The sequence below is a fragment of the Pongo abelii genome, chromosome 8 (genome assembly GCF_028885655.2).
Source record: "Pongo abelii isolate AG06213 chromosome 8, NHGRI_mPonAbe1-v2.0_pri, whole genome shotgun sequence".
NCBI lineage: Eukaryota > Metazoa > Chordata > Mammalia > Primates > Hominidae > Pongo > Pongo abelii.
Window position 1 is genome coordinate 33,019,392 of NC_071993.2, and position 24,068 is coordinate 33,043,459.

At 40.7% G+C, this 24,068-nt stretch overlaps 1 non-coding gene across 1 annotated transcript; it reads right to left on the reverse strand.

The window, feature by feature from the left end:
* Positions 1 to 1,097: 1,097 nt before the first annotated feature.
* Positions 1,098 to 1,205, reverse strand: LOC112135260 (U6 spliceosomal RNA). The gene has a single exon (XR_002916566.1). It is a non-coding gene; the product is annotated as a U6 spliceosomal RNA (small nuclear RNA).
* Positions 1,206 to 24,068: the final 22,863 nt, after the last annotated feature.

Genomic DNA, 24,068 nt, shown 5'->3' on the forward strand with positions numbered 1-24,068 from the left:
CAATACACACATTAGCTGGTCTAAGGTAGGTCAGTTATTACTATCTTCCTCATATTCAGATGAAGAAATTAAAGCTTATAAAAGTTATACGATTTTTTCCTAGGGTTAATAAATGTTACCTTAATTTTTGGCCCTCTAATTTATTCTTAAAAGTATCTGTCAGGCATGGTAGTTTACTCCTGTTATCCCAGTACTTTGGGAGGCTGAGGCCGTTGAGCTTAGGAGTTCAAGATCAGTCTTGACAGCATAGGGATTCCCCATCTCTATTAAAAATACAAAAGTTAGCCAGGTGTGGTCATGCGCCTATAGTACCAGCTACTTGGGAGGCTGAGGCAGGAGGATTGCTTGAACTTGGGAAGTCGAGGTTGGAGTAAGCCAAGATGGAGTAAGCTCAACTGCACAGCACTTGAGCCTAGGCGACAGAGCGAGACGCTGTTTCAAAAAAAAAATTCTTAAAAGCATGAGCTTTCTCCTCTAAATTCAGCCCTGTTGTTAAGGCTTTAAGGCCAGATCTTTGTAAAAGACTCTGTCCCTCGTTCCCAGCCCATCAAGAGGGCCTTTCCTCTTACAGCTTTGCCAAGAGCAAAAATTACTATTCTCCTCGATCCTGGCAAGCTTGTCTGTTTCTTTTTTTGAGCCAGTGTTATGTTTTTTACAGGACGTGAACACTGTTACTCAGATTTGCTTCTGTCCACACATTCCCTGGCCGTTCCAGGCCTGTGAAAGGAGTCCTTCTCCAATTGCTAGCCAGCAGAGAAGGCAGTGACCCCAGCTATAGGCTGAATTAAAGCAGAGCAGGAAATCTGGCTTTGGCTCTTGCCCTTATGACCTCCTATGTCATAAGGTGGCAAAGGATGTACCATTAAGTACCACCCAGAGACTAGAATAACGGATTCTTGAGTCTCCATTCCTCTGCCATCATTTTACATCAGACTTTACAGTTTCCCAATTAGTGATGCTTCCCAGACTTAATCATTTGATCATCACAATTTTTGCCATATCCTATCACCCTTACTTGTATTTACTTAAATTTTCTTTAAATTAGTGACATCCTAGCTTAAATATATTACTTTAAAGGGTTACTTTATATTACTACCATTAATGGGAGGACAATATCACTATTTGTGTGTCATCCTTGTGCAGGGGCCATGCTAATCTTCTCTGTAGCATTCCAATTTTAGTATTTGTGCTGCTGAAGTGAGCACGACAGCATCGCTATTAATGGAAGACAATCTTAAAACGAAATATAATGGCAAAACAATAACTATTAAATTATTTTCCAAAAACAGGTATTGGAAATTAGGAAGCCTGTAGTTTACTTCTAACAATTACATAAACTATTGCATAAACTATAGAATAGTATGAAAGCAATATAATTTTCTGTGCCATAATTTCCCCCATTTTAAAATGGTTTTATTTTTAATTTTTTTTTTTCTTTCTCCCAGGCTGGAGTGCAGTCCGTGATCTCAGCTCACTGCAACCTCTGCCTCCCTGGTTCCAGGGATTCTTGTGCCTCAGCCTCCTGAGTAGCTTGGGACTACAGGTGCCACCACCATGCCTGGATGATTTTTCTATTTTTACTAGAGATGGGGTTTCACCATATTGGCCAAGCTGGTCTCGAACTCCTGACCTCAAGTGACCCCACCAACCTTGGCCTCCCAACGTGCTGGGATTACAGGCATGAGTCACCATGCCCGGCCCTTAAAATGGTTTTAAACTGTTTACCATGTTCGTTACAGTCCATTATCTGTGAGGAAAAGAGAGATTTCCATGCCAATTGCAGGAAGTAACTGGAAAGTATAGGGCATTAGATTGTGGCATGAAGGAGGTAATAGAGGTTAGAAACTACCAATAAAGAAAATGAGTGGTATGATACAGAGCTGAGATCAGAATGTATCAAGTTTGACAAAATTTCTCCTGTTGGATATGACTAGAAAGTTTGGTGAGTCCTACTTGCAGATTTTGAGTCTTAAGATGGGTGAAGAAAAACAAAAAACATGGTAAGATCTTAAAATAAGGGGCTTAGAAACTTATAAGCGAGGAGGAAAAATGATCACAATAGTAGGGAGATTAAGAAGGGAAGAAAAAAGAATGATAAATGTTCTTAGTGGTAAGAATTTCAAGACCTGATTCCTAAGCTAAATTCTACTTCTGATGGTCATTCCAGATTAACTCATTGACTTTGGAAACATACATGCCATCCTGAAAGATTCCTTTACTTTTTTATAGGTCTAGGCACGGTGGCTCACACCTGTAATCCCAGCACTTTGGGAGGCTGAGGCAGGTGGGTCACTTAAGGTCAGGAGTTTGAGACCAGCCTGGCCAACATGGTGAAACCCTGTCTCTACTGAAAAAATACAAAAATTAGCCAGGCATGGTGGCAGGCGCCTGTAATCCCAGCTACTCTGGAGGCTGAGGCAGGGGAATTGTTTGAATCCAGGAGGCAGAGGTTGCAGTGGGCCAAGATCTTGCCACTGCATGCCAGCCTGGGTGACAGAGCGAGACCATGTCTCAATAAATAAATAAATAAATAAATAAATAGATAAATAAATAAATAAAATAAAAAATACTGCATGGGTTACTTAGGTGGTAGCAACACTCATGGGTATTATTGGTTACTGGATGAGCAAAGAAGGGCCCAGCAGTCTCTTAGGAAAAGTATACAAATGATGGAACCATTGTAACAATAATTTTATTATTCAAGAAAATTCAAATAAATCATCTATTGCCCAAATATAGGGATTATGTGATGAGAGCCCTGATCCACTGAGAATGATGATCAGAGACATTCTTTCAGTTTTTCAGCTGCCAAGAGTGAAGAGTATAGCTTGACTGAGGGATGAGGCAAGTTGTGATTTATTTTGGAAGAAATATATGAAGCAAAATAAAAATTTGTGGTTAGATATTATAGTAATTCTATTAATTGGGCTGAGAATAAGGAATGTTTACAAATAATGAGAAAAAAAGCCTGTAAAGATGACCGACTAGTAACAGAAAAAAGATAGAAAGGGTCTTTAAATAAGTTGAGCAAGATTTGGGGTGTGAATAGTTGTGACAATAATAATGTGGCAAGAATAGGCATAACAGACCATCAACCTTGAACTCTTTATTACAGAAAAATGCTGCTGTAAATATATTCAGTAGTTGCATACATCCATTAAGTGTGGATCTAGGGAACAGTTAAATATTTTTTACCTTAGGATTAAATAACTTCCTAAAGTGCCAAATGGGAATTCAAAAACTTTTGTGAGGTTAACATTTAAAAAAAAAAATTCTATAGAAAAGGAAGAGTAAAAAACAAAATAAATTTCGGCTAGGGATAGTGGCTCACGCCTGTAATCCCAACACTTCGGGAGGCCAAGGTCGGAGGATTGCTTGAGCCCAGAAGTTAGAGACCAGCCTGTACAAGATGGCGAGACCCTGTCTCTACAAAAGGAAAAAGAAGGCTGGGCGCGGTGGCTCACGCCTGTAATCCCAGCACTTGGGGAGACTGAGGCGGGCGGATCACGAGGTCAGGAGATGGAAACCATCCTGGCTAACACGGTGAAACCCCATCTTTACGAAAAATACAAAAAATCAGCCGGGCGTGGTGGCAGGCACCTGTAGTCCCAGCTACTCCGGAGGCTGAGGCAGGAGAATGGCGTGAACCTGGGAGGCGGAGCTTGCAGTGAGCCGAGATCGCACCACTGCACTCCAGCCTGGGAGACAGAGCGAGACTCCGTCTCAAAAAAAAAAAAAAAAAGAAAAACAAAAACAAAAAGAAAAAGAAAAAAATTAGCCAGGTGTGGTGGTGTGTGACTGTAAGTCCCAGCTACTCAGGAGGCTGTGAGGCAGGAGGAGCACTTGAGCCTAGGAGTTAGATGCTGCAGTAAGCTATGATTGCAGCACTGCACTCCAGCCTGGGTGACAGAGCAAAAGCTGTCTCTAAATAAATAAATAAATAAATAAATAAATAAATTCATTTCATTTCTTTTCTTTTCTTTTTCTTCTCCAAAGCAAAAGCCGATTTCCCCCCACCAATTTAGTTCTCACAGCTTTAAATGTACTTGTAGGCTCACCTTATTTTGAAGGGGCAAAGAATCTCTGGGGCATGGGACTTTCAAAAATATCTGCTTCTTAAGACTAACAGATGGGATAAGAGTTTAGCAATTCTGGCTGATTGAGTTTAATCTTAAATTTAAAAATGTAAAAGATGGTTGCATCTTCCTGGCAGTATTCATTTGTCATGATTGGACTTTACCACTTCCACCTGGAGGCGCAGTCGCAGGCCTTGAAAGTGCATTGATGTTGAGTAGGCTCCCAGTCACATATTATTACAGTAAATTTGACTTGGTGAGAGTCAGCTTTCTCAAAAATATTGGGGTAAACAGGGAAGCTCCTCATCTCTGAAAGTTCTCCAGCCATTCAACGGTACCCACATAGTCTTAGAGGTATCTGATTCAAAGATAAAGAGTTAAACTAGTCAGAAAAAACTGGGATTGGGACAGAGAAGAAGATCATTGCCATCTTGCTAGGGACATACACAATTCTGCTCTTTCCTGAGTATGTTAGAAAGTGACCTATGAATGTTTTTTTGTCCCGAAAACTTCTGGATATTCTTAAGGATCAACCGTACTTTCGTTTAAGGAGTCTTTTGAGACCTATTTATTTATTTATTTATGAGACAGAGTTTCACTCTTGTTGCCCAGGCTGGAGTGCAGTGGCGCGATCTCAACCTACTGCAATCTCTGCCTCCCGGATTCAAACAATTCTCTTGTCTCAGCCTCCTGAGTATCTGGGATTACAGGTGCATGCCACCGCTCCCGGGTAATTTTTGTATTTTTAGTAGAGACAGGGTTTTACTATATTGAGCAGGCTGGTCTTGAACTCCTGACCTCAAGTGATCCACCTGTCTTGGCCTCTCAAAGTGCTGAGATTACAGGTATGAGCCACCATGCCCAGCTGAGGCATATTTATTTTATCAAATTTAACATACATACTAAAAACTATGCAAATTGCCAGTGTATAGTTTGATGAAATTTTACAAAACAAATAGGATGTAGGTCAAGAAAAAGAAGAGTGTTAGATTCATAGAAACTCCATTTTTGCTCTCATCCAGTTACTCCTTCACAAAAGTAACTACTATCCTGACGTCTAGTACCATACCTTGGCTTTGTCTATGTTTAAATCTTTTAAACATAGACATGTTTAGTTTCTTTTAGCATTATGTTGGTGAGATTCATTCATATTGTTGCATAGGTGTAGCTCACTCATTGCTCTATAATATTATTTATTCATTCTACTGTTGGCAGACAGTTGAACATCATTTTGATCTTTTGCTGGACAGACTTGGCCCAGATAGCTGGCTTCTGGACTTTAAAGGAAAATTTCTAAAGGTTGGCTTTGATGTGATGTTGTTGAGGAAGGATAATACCACCTAATCAAGGGACTTACATGAAGAGTACATTGTTATCTAAGAAGGAATTCAGATTAGTATTAGAATTTGCTCCTGATGGCATGTGCCTTTAGTTTCAGCTACTCAGGAGGCTGAGGTGGGAGGATTGCCTGAGCCCAGTGGGTCAAAGCTGCAGTGAGTCATGAATGTGCCACTGTATTCCAGCCTGGGTGACAGAGTGAGACCCTGTCAAAAAAAAAAAAAAAAAAAAGAGAATTTGCTAAGACTTCTTTGTCTAAGAGACAGTGAAGAAAATCATTCATATATTGGAATTCTGTTGAAGTCTTCCAAGCATAACCAAATATTCAACATTCCACACAAGTCTAAAGGTATTTCTATCTTTTTTTTCCCTTTTTTAAAGATGGGGTCTGGCTTTGTTCCCCAGGCTGGAATGCGGTGGTGCGATCATCATTCATTGCCACATGGAACTCCTGGGCTCAAGGGATCCTCCCACCTCAGCCTCCTGAGTAGTTGGGACTACATGTACGTGCCACCACATCTAGCTAATGTTTTAAAAAATGTTTTTTAGAGATAGGGTCCCGCTGTCTTGCCCAGGCTGGTCTCAAACTCCTTGGCTCAAATGATCCTCCTGATTTGGCCTCCCAAAGTGCTGGGATTACACTTGCGAGCCACCATGCCTGGCCTCTATCTTTTCTTAAATGAGATTATATGTGCCCTGGAATTTTGTAAATTGTAGGGCCCGTTAAACATCACCAATTCCCTGAAAAAGTCAGAGATTATCACTGTTTTTTTTTCCTGAAAAGAATACCAAGATCTTTTCTAGAGAAGATAAAGGCCTAACAACTCCTTATAATATATTTTTGTCATTATAGTTAGTTCCCAAGAGCCTGAGCTTTCAACATAAAAGCTTGCATGGGGGAAGGTAAGTTTCAGCACTGTGTAAAAGCTCCTTTTAATGCAGCTGTTGTGGCACAGTGGTTGATTATGGAGGAGCATGTGAGTGTGAGTTAGGAGAGCTATAACTGTAGAACCTAAATGGGTATATCACTGTGACACTGGCAGTAATGTCCTCAACCATAATCACAATAGAAGAGCCTCTGTAGGACTCTGAGAATATTATTGAACAGAAACTGAGTTTCTGCAAGAAGCACAGGAAGTTGAATACTGATTAGTCTCTCCCTTTCTTTCCATATTTGGCACTTGTAAGCAGGATTAAACTCTTCTTTTTATTAAGCCCTTAGATTATTGAACAATCTGTAAGTGAGAAACCCTAAAATGGGATTATTGGCCTTTTCCTTCCTTCCTTTCCTCCTTCCCTCCCTCCCTCCCTCCGTCCCTCCCTCCTTCCTTCCTTCCTTTCTTCCTTCCTTCCTTCCTTCCTTCCCATTAGACCACTTTTCCCATTGATTCTCCTCTTTTGGAAAAGGAGAAGCTGTGAAGGTGCATTCTCTGGGGACTGAGGAGGCAACTGGCATGGTAGACAGATAAGTTACATACAGAGAGTTTGAGCAAATAAATAAACATATTGAGAGGATAATGACAGTCAAGTTTCTCACTATTGGAAAAGGAATTTATAAATATGGAAGGAGGAAGGCTGGAGAGAAGCCTGAGGTGCTGGGCTGAAATGGAAAGTATTGATATGTAGATGGATGTGTTTGTATATATGCACTTAGAGATATAGATATAGAAATAGACATAGATGTATGTGTATGTGTCTATGTGTACACACACACACATCTGTCTCCTAGCTCTGTTATCTGAGACAGTATAGAAACAATGGCAACCCAGGAGAAATAATCCTACGAAGTGCCTAGATTTTGATTTCCAAATATCCATATCTGCTGAAAGGGGTGGAAATGATTGGTTCCAGGATTGAGGCAGAGAAAGTACGAGATTATTATTATTATTATTATTTTTTGAGACGGAGTCTCACTCTGTTGCCCAGGCTGGAGTGCAGTGGCGCGATCTCGGCTCACTGCAAGCTCCACCTCCCGGGTTCACGCCATTCTCCTGCCTCAGCCTCCTGAGTAGCTGGGACTACAGGCGCCCGCCACCACGCCTGGCTAATTTTTTGTATTTTTAGTAGAGACGGGGTTTCACCGTGTTAGCCAGGATGGTCTCGATCTCCTGACCTTGTGATCCGCTCGTGTCGGCCTCCCAAATTGAGTGCCGGGATTACAGGCGTGAGCCGCCGCGCCCGGCCACGAGATGATTTTGGACTACTTTTGCTCATGAGAGTAAGGAAATGCTTAAAGAATGAAGACTTGTCCAAGGACAGAGGAGCCCGCTTGAAGGGATCCAACCTGTCAAATCTAGACCAAAGTAATGATAGTCACAGATTACAACTCCTTGAATGAAGTAGGAATCCACAAGCCCATACAGATGTAAATAAATAAGCAGAGAGAAGGGAAAGTTCTTCCTAGCAGTAGAATGTCAAATTTGTTATAAATTTGAAATTATTTCAGAAAATTTCATCTATGCAGTACAAGCAGATAATGTTCATAACACAAATGTAGATCCAAAATTGTATAGTTTTGAAAAGACAACAGTGTGAATGTCGGCATGATTCCAAGAAACAACTCACAACGCATGAGCTAGGTGTGGTGGCTCACGCCTATAATCCCAGCACTTTGGGAGGCTGAGGCAGGAGGATCACTTGAGCTCAGGAGTTTGAGACAAGCCTGGGCAACATCGTGAGATCTTGTCTCTACAAAACAAACAAACAAACAAACAAAACCAGAAAACAAAAAACAAATTAATGGGATGTGGTGGTGCACATCTGTAGTCCCAACTACTCAGGAGGCTAAGATGGCAGGATTGCTTGAGCCCGGAAGGCTGCAGTGAGCTATGATCACAGCACTGCACTCCAGCCTGGCAAACAGTGAAATCCTGTCACAAAAAAAAGAAAAAAAAATTCCACATACTTTTTCAATAAAATATGAGTCTTTCTGCCCTTTGGACCAAGAGTTCTCAGCAGAGATTCCTTCTATGCTGCCATCTGCTAGCACTAGTACCCAGCTTTGGCAAACACCATTCATAGCGAGAGAAATTGAGGGCTACATTATTATTCCTTTTCAACACACAGGAGGAGAAGGTAAAATAAACACTGGGATACTTATTCATTAGAAAATAAGTTGTTGGAGTTTGGGCTTGGCATGGTGGCTTAAACCTGTAATCCCAGTACTTTGGGAGGCCAATGTGGGCGGATCACTTGAGTTCAAGAGTTTGAGACCAGCCTGGCCAACTTGGTGAAACCCCATCTGTACCAAACAAACAACAAGAACAACAACAAAAAAAAGAAAAGAAAAAAAAAAGAAAATTAGCTGGGCATGGTGGCACATGCCTGTAGTCCTAGCTACTCAGGAAGCCGAGGTGGGAGAATCGCTTGAACCCGGGAGGTGGAAGTTGCAGTGAGCCGAGAAGATGTCACTGCACTTCAGCCTGGGCAACAGAGTGGGGCTCTGTCTCAAAAAACAAACAAAAAGGGGTTATTGGACTTTGAACTTAAAAAGTAGGAGAGAGAGGAGAGAGAGGGAGAGAGAGAGAGGAAAAAAGAAACTTATTTCTTGTGTGTACCCTGAGGGCAAATACACAGGTCATATTGGTTACAAGCATAGGTTTGAGCCACTCGGAGCAACATGATAGTCAGAAAACTCTCCCCATCAGTTGAGGCTCAGTTTTGTGCTATGAACAGGTAGAAAGGGGCAAGAGAAGAGCTGAGTCTTACAGTACTCATGGCCAGTATAGGCTGTGGCATTACCTGGCAGATACCCACCACACGGTATTAATAAATGCTTTCAAGATCTAGTCCCTGTTTACTGCCCCAGCCTTATTTCTTGGCACTCTCTCCACTCTAGGTTCTTGCCATACTGAATTACTTGCAGTGCTAGAATGGTATATATCCCTTTCACCTCCTGTCAGGATGTGACATCCTGTTGAACTCTTCTCAGTATCTGAAATCCTCTACCTGAACCCTAGCCAGGTAGCAGGGTCTTCCTGAATGAAGACTCCCTGCATGCCTGAGTGTGTTTTTGAGTAATACCTGCTCTGGATTCCTTATCGCCAGGTGCCAGTGTACACCGATCAAACCTGTGATCTGTTGACTGAGACCATGTAATCACAAAACCTGCTTGTCAGACTATGAGCTTCCATGGAACCCTGAACCTCTTAGTAGCACTCATTGCACTAGTAATTTTTTTTTTTTTTTGAGACAGAATCTCACTCTGTCGCCCAGGCTGGAGTGCAGTGGCTCGATTTCCACTCACTGCAAACTCTGCCTCCCAGGTTCAAGCGATTCTCCTGCCTCAGCCTCCCAAGTAACTGGGATTACAGGCGCCCACCACCATGCCCGGCTAATTTTATTTTTAATAGAGACAGGATTTCACCATGTTGGCCAGGCTAGTCGCAAACTCCTGACCTCAGGTGATCCTCCCACCTTGGCCTCCCAAAGTGCTGGGATTACAGGTGTGAGTCACCGTGCCCAGCCAGCACTTGTAAGTATTGAATGTTTGTCTTTGCCTTCGAGCTTGTGAAGGCAATGACTGTCTGTCTTGTTCACTACTCTAGTTTTAGTCATAGCACAATACCTGGAACATAAGTATTCAGTACATGTTTTGATGGAATTTCCTTGGACCTAGAGTGGGGTCTGTTTTTCCATTATATGTCCCCACAGTTGAGTGGTTTAGCTCCAGATCTCAACCTCTTCTACCATGTCCTGTCACCTGGAGAAACTGAGACTTGCCTGGCTGTGTTCTGTGGTTGGATAGCTACAAAGATGGCAATGGAGGTCAGATTTTGATGACCTGCACCATTGCTTATAATTTTAAAATCATGGACTCCTGACCAAGTGACCCTGGGATTCTCATTAAAGTTGGAAAGGATGTTTGGCAAGAGACTCAACTTGATCAAGAGGATTTTAAAATGAATATTAAGGAAGAGAGGGAAAAATAAATAATTAGTAATATCTAATTAGTATCCAATGCCAGGTACTGTTCTAAGTGCTTTATATGCATTAACCCATTTAGTCCTTGCAGTAACCACACAAGTTAGAAATTATTATTACTATGACTATTTAAAGATAAAAAACAGAGCCATTTGTCCAAGGTCACCCAGCTAGTCAGATGCTGAGCTGGGATTCAAACTGGGGTGGCCTGGCTTCAGAGTCTGTGCCTGCAACATCTGCACTCTTCTGTCTTTCAAAACTCCAAAGCTTGCTGGGTGCGGTGGCTCACACCTGTAATCCCAGCACTTTGGGAAGCCAAGGCTGGCAGATCATGTGGTCAGGAGTTTGAGACCAGCCTGGCCAATATGGTGAAACCTCGTCTCTACTAAAAATGCAAAAATTAGCCGGGCGTGATGGCATGCACCTATAATCCCAGCTACCCATGAGCCTGAGGCAGAAGGATCGCTTGGACCTGAGAGGCAGAGGTTGCCATGAGCTGAGATCGAGCCACTGCCGTCCAGCCTGGGCAACAGAGTGAGACTCTACCTCAAAAGAAAACAAACAAACAAAAAAAAACCTCTAAAGCTTAATGCCCTGGAAAAGGCATTGTGTGAAAGGGACAGAAAAATGAATACTTCTCAGTTTAAAATAACAACAACAACAACAAAACTAAATCTGGTCAGATGAGGATTGACCTCAGATGTAAAAATACCAAAATATAGTGTAGAGACAACAATCAAGTGAATGTTAAATTTTAATATGCTCATACACCCAGCAGATGAAATTATATCCAACTTTTAGTTTCCCTTCCTGTCCATGTCCATGTGGATACCTATAAACATGACAGATACAATTTTTTAAAAATAAAATTTTAAAAAATGTTTCTTAGAGACAGGTCTTACTATGTTACCGAGGCTGCACTTGAACCCCTGGCCTCAAGCAATCTTCCCACCTCAGCCTCTCAAGTAGCTGGGCCTGTAGAAGTGCACCACTGTGCCCAGCTGACAGATATATTTTTCAATTTTGTCTTTTTAATGTAACGTCATCATAACCATTTTACTATATTACTATACAGTTATCAAGACTATGACACCATATTATCTTCATTTACATTTTTGTTAACTCATTGAAGATTTTTTCTGTGTTTGTTTACAAATTGTGTATCTGTATTTGTCTGATCTCACACTGCTATAAAGAACTACCCGAGACTGGGTAATTTATAAAGAAAAGAGGTTTAATTGACTCGCAGTTCTGCAGGCTTAACAGGAAGCACGGCTGGGAGGCCTTAGGAAACTTAAAATCATGGTAGAAGGCAAAGGGGAAGCAAGCACCGTTTTCGCATGGTGGCAGGAGAGAGAGAGCACGAAGGGGGAAATGCCACACACTTTTAAACCATTAGGTCTCATGAGAACTCACTCACTATCATGAGAACAGCAAGGGAGAAATCCGCCCCCATGATCCAATCACCTCCTACCAGGCCCCTCCCCTGACATGTAGGAATTGCAATTCCACATGAGATTTGGGTGGGGACACAGAGCCAAACCATATCAGTATCCATATATACATTGTCTATTCATACTTGGCCATTTGTGTATTAAAATCTTAACTATATTTTACAAACTTATTTGATTCCTTTTTACAATATAGGCATTATATGCTACTTCTCTGGTGATAAAATAAAATTCTATTTTTCTGTGGCTTTATACCATTTAAAAATATGTTATGTATGTAGCTTATTCATTTTTGTGTAAAGTATGAGCATAGGCCAAATTTAGATTTTCAGACTATACAATTATTATTTCTTCAACAATGTTATTGAATCACTTTTCTCATCTGTACCCCCCTCCTTTGTTTTTAGCTCCAGAACTCATACAAATGGTAAGATGAGATTAACAACCAGAATGTGGTAATTAAAAGAGATACTTTATGAACAACATACTATCAAATCTGAATTAGATAGTATGTTGATATTAGATATTAGAAGGGAGAATGGCAGTATATTAATCCACTTTTTCTACACTCATATATTGAGTACTTACTATGTTACCCAGGCTGCACTTGAACTCTTGAGCTCAAATGATCCTCCCACCTCAGCCTCTCAAGTAGCTAGGGCTATAGGTGTGCCCTGTGTCTGGCTGACAGGTGTATTTTAGGTGCTTGGGACACAACAATGAACAATGAGAAAATCCTTGTCCTATAAAATTTATAAAATTTTTGTGTATTTGAGGAAGGTTAAATAAATTAAAGAAATAAAAATAAAACTTATTAAATGATGATGAGTGAGGAAAAAAAGATAAAACAGGACAGAGTGTTAAGAAGATTCCAATTGCCTGTGGAGACTACAATTTTAAGTGAATTGTTCTGGAAAGGGTTCACTGTGAAGGAGGCCAGTGCTATGCTTTGAGGCCCACCCCCACTAAGTTCACGTATTGGGAACTTAATCCCCAATGCAACAGGGTTGGGGGGGGGGGTGTTGAAAAAAAGATGATTAGGTCATGAGTGCTATTCCTTCATGAATAGATTAATGTCATTATTGCATGAATAGGTTAATTATCCTGAGTGTGGATTTGTTATACAAGCGAGGCCAGCCCTCTCTTGCTCCTCTCTTACACTCTCTTGCCCTTACATCTTCTGCCATGGAATGACACAGCACAAGGGCCCTTGCCAGATGCCAGTACCATACTCTTGGGCTTCCCATCCTCTAGAACCATGAGCCAAACAAATTTCTATTAATTACAGATTAGCCAGTCTCTGGTATTCTGTTATAGCAGCACAAAATGGACTAAGTCAAAAAAATTGGCATTGAGAAGTAGAGTTTTTGCTATAACAAATACCTGAAAATGTAGAAGCAAATTTGGAAGTAGATGGTGGGTAGAGGCTGAAAGAAATTGGAGGAGTTGCTAGAAAAAGCCTAGTTTGTTATGAATGAAAAATGAAGGACAATTCTGGTGAGGGCTCAGAAGAAGAGGAGAGCTGTAGAGAAAGTCTGAATCTCTTAGAGTTTACTTAAGTGGTCATCATCAGAATGTTGACAGAAATATGGACAGGGAAGACCATTCTGATGAGGTCTTAGATGGACATTAGAAACAAGATATTGGAAACTAAAGACCACCCTTGTTATATGATTGGTAAGACCTTGGGAGAATTGTGTCCATGTCCTAGGTCTTTGTGGAAAGTAGAATTGAAGAGCAACGCACTAGGATACCTGGCAGAAGAAATACCTAAGCAGCAAAGCATTCAAGGTGTGGCAAGCCTCCTGTATTAGTCTGTTTTCATGCTGCTGATAAAGACATACCTGAGACTTGGTGATTTACAAGGAAAAAGAAGTTTAATGGACTCACAGTTCTGCATGGATGGGGAGGCCTTCACAATCATGGCAGAAGGCAAAAGGTACTTTTTTGTTTTTTTTTTTCTTTTTTTGAGACAGGGTCTCCCTCTGTTGCCCAGGCTGGAATGCAGTGGCGTGATCTTGGCTCACTGCAACTTCTGCCTCTTGGGTTCAAGCAATTCTCCTGCCTTAGCCTCCCAAGTAGCTTGGATTACAGGTGAGCACCACCATGCCCAGCTAATTTTTGTATTTTTAGTAGAGATGGGGTTTCGCCATGTTGGCCATGCTGGTCATGAACTCCTGACCTCAGGTGATCCGCCCACCTCGGCTTCCCGAAGTGGTAGTTTTACAGGCTTAAGCCACTGCACCTGGCCAAAAGGCACTTCTTACACGGCAGCAGGCAAGACAGAATGAGAGCCAAGCAAAAGGAGTTTCCCCTTATAAAACCGTTAGATCTCATGAGACCTTCTCGATACCACGAGAACAGTATGGGAGAAAGTGCCCCCATGATTCAATTACCTCCCACCAGGTCCTTCCAACAGCATGTGGGAAATATGGGAGTTATAATTCAAGATGAGATCTGGGGGGAGACATAGCCAAACCATATCACCTCCTTTTGGTCAACTTGCAGTAAAATGAGAGAGGTGAAAAATTATTTCAAGATGGAATTTACAATTTAAAAGGGAACAAAATGAAATTTGGAAAACCCTCAGCCTGGCCATGTCAAGAATAAAAAAGTGTATTAGGGAGAGAATACTAATGGTGTGGCCAAGTGAATAATATATCTAGAAGGGAACTAGGTGCTATTTATGAAGACAATGAGAGAATGACCTCACAGGCGGTTCAGAGATCTTTGAGGCAAGCCAAAACTTTCAGGACAAGTTTTCAAGAGAGGCACTTACAGTACTTTAGCAATCACGGCCCAGAGCTTCCTCAGAACTCTGCTTCCTGCATCTCAGCATAATGCTTCTTGGCCATGCCAGCCATAGCTTTAGTAGGCCCAAGTGTGGTTTGTGCTGCTGCTTTGGAAGGTGCAAGCAGCAAGCTTTGGCAGTGTCCACGCGGTGCTGACACTGTAGATATGTAGAGTGCACGAGTTGTGGGGCCATGACAGCCTCTAACTAGATTTCATTTTTTTTTTTTTTTTGAGATGGAATTTCCCTCCGTCGCCCAGGTTGGAATGCAGTGGCACAATCTCGGCTCACTGCAACCTCCACCTCCCAGGTTCAAGCAGTTCTCCTGCCTCAGCCTCCCTAGTAGCTGGGATTACAGGCACGTGCCATCACATCCAGCTAATTTTTGTATTTTTAGTAGAGATGGAGTTTCACCATGTTGGCCAGGCTGGTCTCGAATTCCTGACCTCAAGTGATCTGCTTACCTTGGCCTCCCAAAGGGCTGGGATTATAGCCATAAGCCACCATGTCCGGCCCTCCGTCTAGATTTCAAAGGACATTGCAGACAATCTAGAGGCCCAGGCAGAGACTTATCTTAGGGGCAGAGCCCCTGCAGAGCACCCTGACTAGGGCAATGCCTAATGGAACAGTGGGAGTTGGGTAGCCTCCAAGACCCCAGAACTCTAGGGCCACCAGTGTGCAGCTCCAGACTGGGAAAGATGCAGGAATGAGACTCCAGCCCCTGAGAACTGCTGAGTGGACTAAGCCCAGCAAAGCCATAGGGGTGGGGCTGCCTGAGGCCCTGGACACCCAACCTCCACTCCAGTGTGCCCAGGATGTGGGACATGGAGTCAAAAAAGGTTATTCTTCATCTTTAAGACTCAATATTGTGTTCCTCATTGGGTTTGGACTTGATCGGGACCAGTTATCTGTTTCTTCTTGCCTATTTCTCCCTTCTGAAATGAGAATGTCTATCCTATGCCTGTCTCACCATTGTACTTTGGTGGCATGTATCTTATTAATTTCATAGGCTCATAAGTGGAGAGGAATTTGCCTCTGGATGATTCATGCCTCGAGTCTCATCCATATCTGATTCAGATGAGACTCTGGACTTCGGGTTTTTGAGTTGATGCTGTAATGAGTTAAGACTTTTGGGGCTATTGGGACAAAATGAATGTGCTTTGCATTGTGAGAAGGACATGAATTTTGGGGGCCAGAGGCAAAATGCCATGGTTTGAATGTGTTGCTCAAAGTTGATGTGTTGGAAACTTAATCTCCAATGCAACAATGTTGGGAGGCAGGGCCTAATAAGAGGTAATTAGGTCATGAGGGCTCTGTCCTCATGAATGGATTAATGTAGTTATTGGGAGAGTGGCTTTGTTATAAAGGTGAATTTGGCCCCCTTTTGCTGTCTCTACAAAGCTTTTTCCAACTTTTCCACATGGTACTTGTTGACTATCTGTCTTGGGTTGGTATTTAGCCCTGGATGGAGTTTACCCCTCACTTTAAACTGCATTCCCAAGCAACCCAGCTCCAGGAAGATCTGGGCTTGGTCCACCAGGCCTGCTACCAGTCTCACACTGTTCACATTCTCCATCAGCACTTGGGCCTGAGCTGCGCTAGAGAGTGAGTCTTCCATATGTCACATTTTCCACTCCTGACCACTGGGCAAAGATTCAGCACTTTCCCAATTCACTTGCCATTATTAGAGGGAATTTTTGTTAGTTTCTTTTCCCCTGATGATGCATATGTTTAAGTCCAGCAGGCTGCTATGCCTAATCTGAGGTTGTGAAACATACACCTTAACTAATACAGAGAGAAAGCAAAGGCAAGTGGCTGTCTAATGGAAGAATGTCCCAGGCAGGGGTAACAGCATGTGCAAAGGCCCTGGGGCAGGAGCATGCTCGTCACAGCAAGGAACAATAAGGAGGCCAGAGTGGCTGGAGTGGGGTGAGAAAGGAAATGAGATCAGAGAAATAAAGTGTGTGCAGATTGTGTAGGTTTGTAGAGCCTAAAAACATTTAATGAAGGATCTATAAATTGGAGCTAGAAACACAAAGAACATTTGGATTAATACAAAAGGAGAGAGAAAGTAGGTGACAATTCTATGAACTCAAATACAGGCTGCTGGGACAAATGCAGGATATAGATGTCACATTCTTAAGTGGATTCCAAATCTAGCATAGATGTATTATGGTCTAGTGAGAAGTGTATGGGCTTTGTAACTATATAAACAAGCTGAAATTCAAGCAGAGTGATTTTAGGAAACCTGCTAAAATTTTCCAAGACTCAACTTCAACATCTGTAAAATAGATATGTAAAATGTACATAACCATCGTATGTTAAATGAGTATAATACCTATTGTAGAGTTAGAATATGAGTATGAGAAGCTATTCTAGGCTACCTACTTTATTCTACCATCCGTAATCAAATCCACATTGGTTAACATTTCTTTTCTTTGTTCTTAAGGATAAGACACTGTTACAGTTTCTTCTCAAAAAACATTTCAAAAATCTATTAACAGAAACACTTGAGATGATCTGCACTTGCTTTAGCCATAGATGAAAGCCATTATCACCTTTCTCTTAGTTTGCATATAGGCTTTAAAAAATATTCATTTTATAATACATATGTCCATAAACCTCACAAGCCTGTGGCTGCAAAATAAGGTCTCATCTAAAAAATATTTAAACTGTAACAACTTTGAGACCCCACACTAGTTTAGCAAAGTCCAGTTTTTCTCTCATCTCTCATGGGCAGTGTTGATTTTTAGTGTTCTTCTTTATAAAAATATCTTTTTATATTTTTATCTGTGTTATCTGTTCTTACTTTTCTCCTTATACTACAAGACCAGCCCATGTTCACAGTCTGGTGTACAGCTTAAGCTACTTTTTCTATATGTATATATTTATTTATAAACGTATTCATACATACATATACTTTATCACTTGTCTTACATATATGGAATTATACACACTTCTGTGAATGTTACTTTTGTCTTTCAATAATATTGTCTGGAAATCTATCAGCACTGACTAATTTCACCCATTCTGCCCTCGATAAGCAAACAAAAACAAACAAAACAAAACAAAATACTTGTTCCATGTTGCCAAAGAACAATCCACAGAACAATTGGGGGAAATATAACTAAAGGGCTCCTTCATGTAATTTTTCCAAAACAAAGGAAATCTGTTCCAAGGGATAATTGATGTCACTACTGCTTGTGGCAGAAAATGTCTGGCAAATTTTAAATAAAACTTTTTCAGATTGAGAACAAAAGAAAACAAAACAAAAATAAAAATAGAGCCCTACTTTCACCGGGCACCCTGTAGCAGCCTGATGTGTTAACTGGTTTTGGAAAAGAACCCAAGTGATAGTCTTGATATAGAATATTGAGAGTGCTGGAATCCACCCAGAATTTTTTTAATGCTCTTAAGTGGGCAATGCCTGCTATCTGATGCCAAAATTTCACCAGAGGAAAAATGATGCCCACCATTAATAGACTAAAATCAGCAGGATAAAAATGACAAGTAGTAAATGTTAGGTTGTGCACTTATGTTAGTAGTCAATTTCACACATTCTACTAGCATAGAAAAGGGAGAACTGGTGGTAGAAGTTGATGGGAAGGATGGTTAGGCAGTTTTAGTAAATTTCAAGTTTAACACGAGCAAATAGTGTTAAGCAGTTATTAAGTAAGCAGTGCAATCTAGGACTCTATTAATAGAAGTGTACTGCTCAGATCCCAGTGAGTAATGGACGCTTTATACTTTTGTGGTCAGCCCTTATTTGGAGTTCAGAGGTAGGTGCCTCGTTTTGAGAGGTATGCTGAAAAACCTCCTCCAGGGAGGATAATTATAGGGGATTGGGTTGTAATTTCACTTGTAAGGTTCTAGTTTTTTTTTTTTTTAAAAGAAAAACAGTCTGAATTAAATTTTTAAAAATGCTAACATTTATTCATTGTGAGGGGTAGGTACATGAGAGTTGGGAAAAAAAAATTTATACTTTATAATAGTAGCCATAAATACTTTCCCAACTTAATCACCACTGATAATTTCTCACTGATCTTGTCATTAGCCTCTTGTTTTGGCCATGTTCATTACCTCTTTTAGTGACTAGGTTCTCTTTGGCTATGTTACATATGCCGTTCTCTATATTAGGAATCCAATTAATATTTATTTTTGCTTTTTGTTTTATTTATATTTTATTTTATTTTATTATTTTGTGACAGGGTCTCATTCTGTCACTTAGGCTGGAGTGCAGTGGTGCGATCTCAGCTCACTGCAACCTCCACCTCCCGGGTTTAAGCGATTTTCTGGCCTTACCCTCCTGAGTAGCTGGGATTACAGGCGCCTGCCACCACGTCTGGCCAATTTTTGTATTTTTAGTAAAGACGAGGTTTCACCATGTTGGCCAGGCTGGTCTCAAAGTCCTGACCTCAAGTGATCTGCCTGCCTAGGCCTCCCAAAGCACTGGGATTACAGGCATGAGCCACTGTGCCCGGCCTATTTTTATTTTTTAAAATGTAAAAAATCCAGTAAGTATAGATTGAGCGTTTTCCAAATCCCAGATGCATTAGTTGGGGCAAAGGGTAAGTCATGGGAAGAGATCCAATGATGCAGCCTAAAGAGCAAAGAAGTTTATTTGCCTTCCACATAATAGTCCAAGGTGTCCAGTTCAGGTGAATGGGACTGCTTTGCTCTGGGCAATCACAGAGTGACTCAGGCTCCTCTGGTGTATGGCTCCACCATCTCTATGGCCTTGCTGTTGTCTGCATGGAGGCTGAGTCAGAGTCCTGTCTGGGTGCTAGTCAGCTGGGAAGAGAGAAAAGGGCAAGGAGAAAACATAACCACTTCTAAGACAGAAACTCAGAAGTGTTCATCGTTACTTATGTTCACATCCCATTGGTAAGAACTTAGTCACCAGTAAGTAGGTCATCTAACAGAAAGGGAGGTCTGAAAATGCAGTTTAACCGCATGCTCAGGAGGAAGGGGAGAATGAATTTTTGGTGAACCACTGCCAGACTAGTCTCCACCTTACTAGATGATGCGCTGCGTGCATGAGAATTTTCCCTTCTCTTCTTCCTTTATCCAGGATGCTTGTTCTCTTTAAAATCCACTTCATATCTTCTAGGATACATTTTCTAAATAGACAATCCTGCTCTGCATTTTAAAATTATGTCTATAATATAAATTTCATTTTATTCAACATCTTTAAATCTGTCAATTCATATTGACTAATACCTACTGTGTGCCAGTTATTACACTGACAGCAAGAATTAGGTAGTAAGGAAAATAGATACAGTTCCTGCCCCTCATAGAATTTGAAAGACCAGTGGGGGAAACAGATACTATATGTTTACTTAAGTTATTAAATGTACACTGAATAATTTTAAATATCTAAATTAAATATATAAGTTCATTAAAAGTAGAAGTAGAAGTCATGATGAGTGCTGTGAAGGCCTAGAACACAGTACCTTGAAAAATTATAAAGAAGGTTCTGTTTTAGACTGGACGTTTGAGGAAGGCATAGTGAACATGAATCAACTTAAGTTTAAAATTTAGAATTACATCTCATTTGAATCTCTTTTTCTCAGCTGAGTCCAAAAAAGTGCAACCTGGATGAAAAGAGTTCTAGAGAGGTGACATGAGAGGACTTCTGGAAAGATCCCTTGTCTTGAGAAAACTTAAGTACTGGCGGAGCGGGAAGTGGGATCAGGGAGGAGGGGTAGCACATGTTACAGCGGTTTCCAGATACTGAGCGGCTGTCATACAGAAGAGAGACTACATTTGCTTTACTCCCAAGGATAAAACTAGGAACAATTAGAGGGAGCCGAATAGATGAAGCTTTTAGATCAATTAAAAAAAAAAAAAAACACACACACACAGAGCAAACTAAAACGTTCCATCAAATAGAGTATCTAAAAGACGATCTCATTAGATGGTGTCATTCCACAGGTGGAATGACACTCTGTCAGGCACACTGGGGAAGAAATTCCTAAACAGGATTAGAAGTTTACTAACAGGCCAGGCACAGTGGCTCACGCCTCTAATCCCAGCACTTTGGGAGGCTGAGGTGGGTGGATCACGAGGTCAGGAGATCGAGACCATCCTGGCTAACACGGTGAAACCCCGTCTTTACTAAAAATACAAAAAATTAGCCGGACGTGGTGGCGGGCGCCTGTAGTCCCAGCTACTCTGGAGGCTGAGGCAGGAGAATGGCGTGAACCCGGGAGGCGGAGCTTGCAGTGAGCTGAGATCGTGCCACTGCACCCCAGCCTGGGCTACAGACTGAGACAATGTCTCAAAGAAAAAAAAAAAAGAAGTTTACTAACATAATTGCTCAAATCCTTTCTAAGGTTTTTCGGGATTTTCCTTCTTTCATGCACAGTATACCAATTAGTAAGGTAAAAACATTGTAACTTTAGCTGTGAGGTCAGAAAACATTGAACATAAAAATCTCGAAAAATTATAATTAATATATTTTAAAAATTGATCTGTTTTGCTAATGATTTAGAAATAACTGTACAATAGTTTGGAGATACTAAGTGACTGGAGAATGGTATATAAGAAGCACATTTAGTGCTTTTTAGGTGCTAGATCCTAATCTACTCCGTAGGCTTTGAAACAGACCTACGGGACAGAATGTGAAGTACGTATAATATGTTCTCAGGCTGACATTTCTGTTAATGGTGTTTATCTTTATGGTTCCTTTTAGCAACATGGATGGTAAATGTAATTGGCAGAAATGTATAATCACAGCCAGAGGATATTATTAAATAAGAAAAATACAGATGCTTCTCCTCTTAATGAGGTTATGCCCCAATAAACCCATTGGAAGTTGAAAATATCGTGAGTCAAAATTGCATTGAATACACTAACCTATCAAACATATAGCTTAGCCTAGCCAACCAGAAACATGCTCAGAACACTTCAATTAGCCTCTAGTTGGGAAAACTCATTTAACACAAAGCTTATTTTATAATAAAATGTTGAATGCCTAATGTAATTAATTAAATATTGTCACCGTGTTAGCCAGGATGATCTCCTGACCTCGTGATCCACCCTCCTCGGCTTCCCAAAGTGCTGGGATTACAGGCATGAGCCACTGAGCCCGTCCTTATTATTTTCTTTAGAGATAGGGTCTTGCTCTGTCACCCAGGCTGGAGTGTAGTGGCATGATCATGGCTCACTGCAGCTTGGAACTCCTGCACTCAAGTGATCCTCCTGCTTCAGCCTCCCAAGTAGCTGGGACTATAGGTATGGGCCACCCTGCCTGGCTACTTTTTAATTTTTTTTTTTTTTGTAGAGACAGGGCCTTGCTATGTTGCCCAGGCTGGTCTTGAACTCCTGGCCTCAAGCAACGCTCTCCCATTGGCCTCCCAAAGTGCTGGGATTACAGATGTTAGCCACTACACCTGGTCAGGACACTGTTTTCTGTCAGGTACCTTGATAATTACTTCCAGCTCCAAAATCTTATGCTAATTAAGTTAAGAAACTCTCAAAGTTTTTTCCCAAAGTTTTCTCCATAAATGCTAGATTAACTTTGTTTTTAATTTTCTTCTCAGGATTCAGTATAGTTAGAAAGAAAAGTGAAAATAATGTAGAAAGGGTAAGAAGAGTATTTCTTACCTTAATTTGCCAAATTTCATTATAATAAACCTCTTATTTTCCAGTATTAGACAATCAGTTATTGCCCTCTGCTACTTATCAACTGTGAACTCTTAAGCAACGTATTTGTCCTTTTTATACCTAAAGTTTTTGATTTTCAAAATCAGGATTAGAATATCTACTTTCAGGTTTATTATGAGAATTTACTACGATAATCTATGTAAAAGGACCTCCCACAGTGATGAGCCTGTATTGGGACTAAATGCCCACTTACTTTATTTTTTCTTCCAACTACGTACTTAAAAATATTCTATTCAACATATTTTTATTTTTCAGGTTTAGTCAATGCTTCTGCAGATGTTTTTCAGAAAGTCTGGTTTCTGGTGAACTTACTTTTTTCATTACCTTAAATATTTTTTAAAATTATGGTAAAATATGCAAACATGAAATTTACTATCTTAACTATTTGTAAGTGTACAGTTCAATATTATTAAGTATACTCACATTGTTGTGCAACCAATTTGCAGAACTTTTTCATCTTGCAAAATCGAGGCTCTATACCCATTAAATAAGTCCCCATTCCTCCCTACCCTCAGCTTCTGACACTTTATTTTCTCTTTCTATGAAATTGATTACTCTAGATCCTTATATAAGCAGAATCACATAGTATTTGTCTTTTTGTGACTGGCTTATTTCACTTGGTGTAATGCCCTCAAGGTGCATCCATGTTGCGGCATGTGTCAGAATATCCTTGGTGAACTTAATTTTAAAAATAAACTTTCTATGATGTGCTTGCTAAAATTTCCAGATTTCCTTTAATATTATATTTCTCCATGTATTGATAGATAATGATGCCCCCAATACCATATCTCTATTATTGTGAAACTGTAAAAAGTGAAATAGTGCCTAGAAGCAGCCTCTAGTCACTAATACTATGCTTGTTAGGAATATCCCACTTTGTTTTGTGTATGTACACGGGGGCATATTTATTACTCTGAATCAGCCAGTGTTCTCCTCCATAGGCTATTCTCTGTTAGCACTCTAGTTCAGAATTGTAGTAAGAAGTCTAATGAACAGAAAGGAATGCTGTAAAAAGCATATTTCAAACATTATTTAGACTATCTATTGATTCTGAGAATTCCTGAGCAACTTTAATTTAAAATGCTCATTTTTCCCACTCAATGCCTCCTGTTACTAGATTCCTTTCTGGGCTCCACTTCAAGCCTTGCTTTCTGTGTTCTTTCTCTCTGTTTGGAATGTACAGCCTCCCAGAGTTCCTGGAACTCTTCCGAATGTGGTGATTTGGTTCTCCTCCAAGACCTTCACTGAATTCAGATGCACTGCTAACTTTCCCAGAGCTGGCCCCTTGAAATCAGGCAGAAGGCAGTCTTGATGGTTAGTAGAAAATACTCTTTTAGACTCAACATATGCAACTACTTTTCACTCCTTTGTGGCTGTTGAACCTACTTCTTTTCTCCCTTTGCTTCATGGGGAAATGACCTGGTGGTTAGGGTGGAGTATGGAGCGAGGTGAGTTGGAGAGGATTCTAGGAGGAGGGAAGATAATAAGGTGGGAGGAGTGTGATCCAGCTGTGGAGAAATCCCCAAATGTTGTCAAATGGGGTCAACATTTCTTGTAGAAATACATTCAATGTCTGTTACCACAGTTTCCTTGAACAATGTTCAACAGTTTTTAAAAATTAATTTATTAAAAATTTAAATTAATGACTATCTTAGTCTGTTTTGTGCAGCTATAACCACAGAACAGGTTATTTATAATGAACAGAAATTTATGTGGTCACAATTCTGGTAGCTGGGGAGTCCAAGTGCATGGGACTTGGACTCCCAGCATCCTGTGAGGGCCTTCATGTTGCCTTATGCCATAGCGATAGGTGGAAGGGAA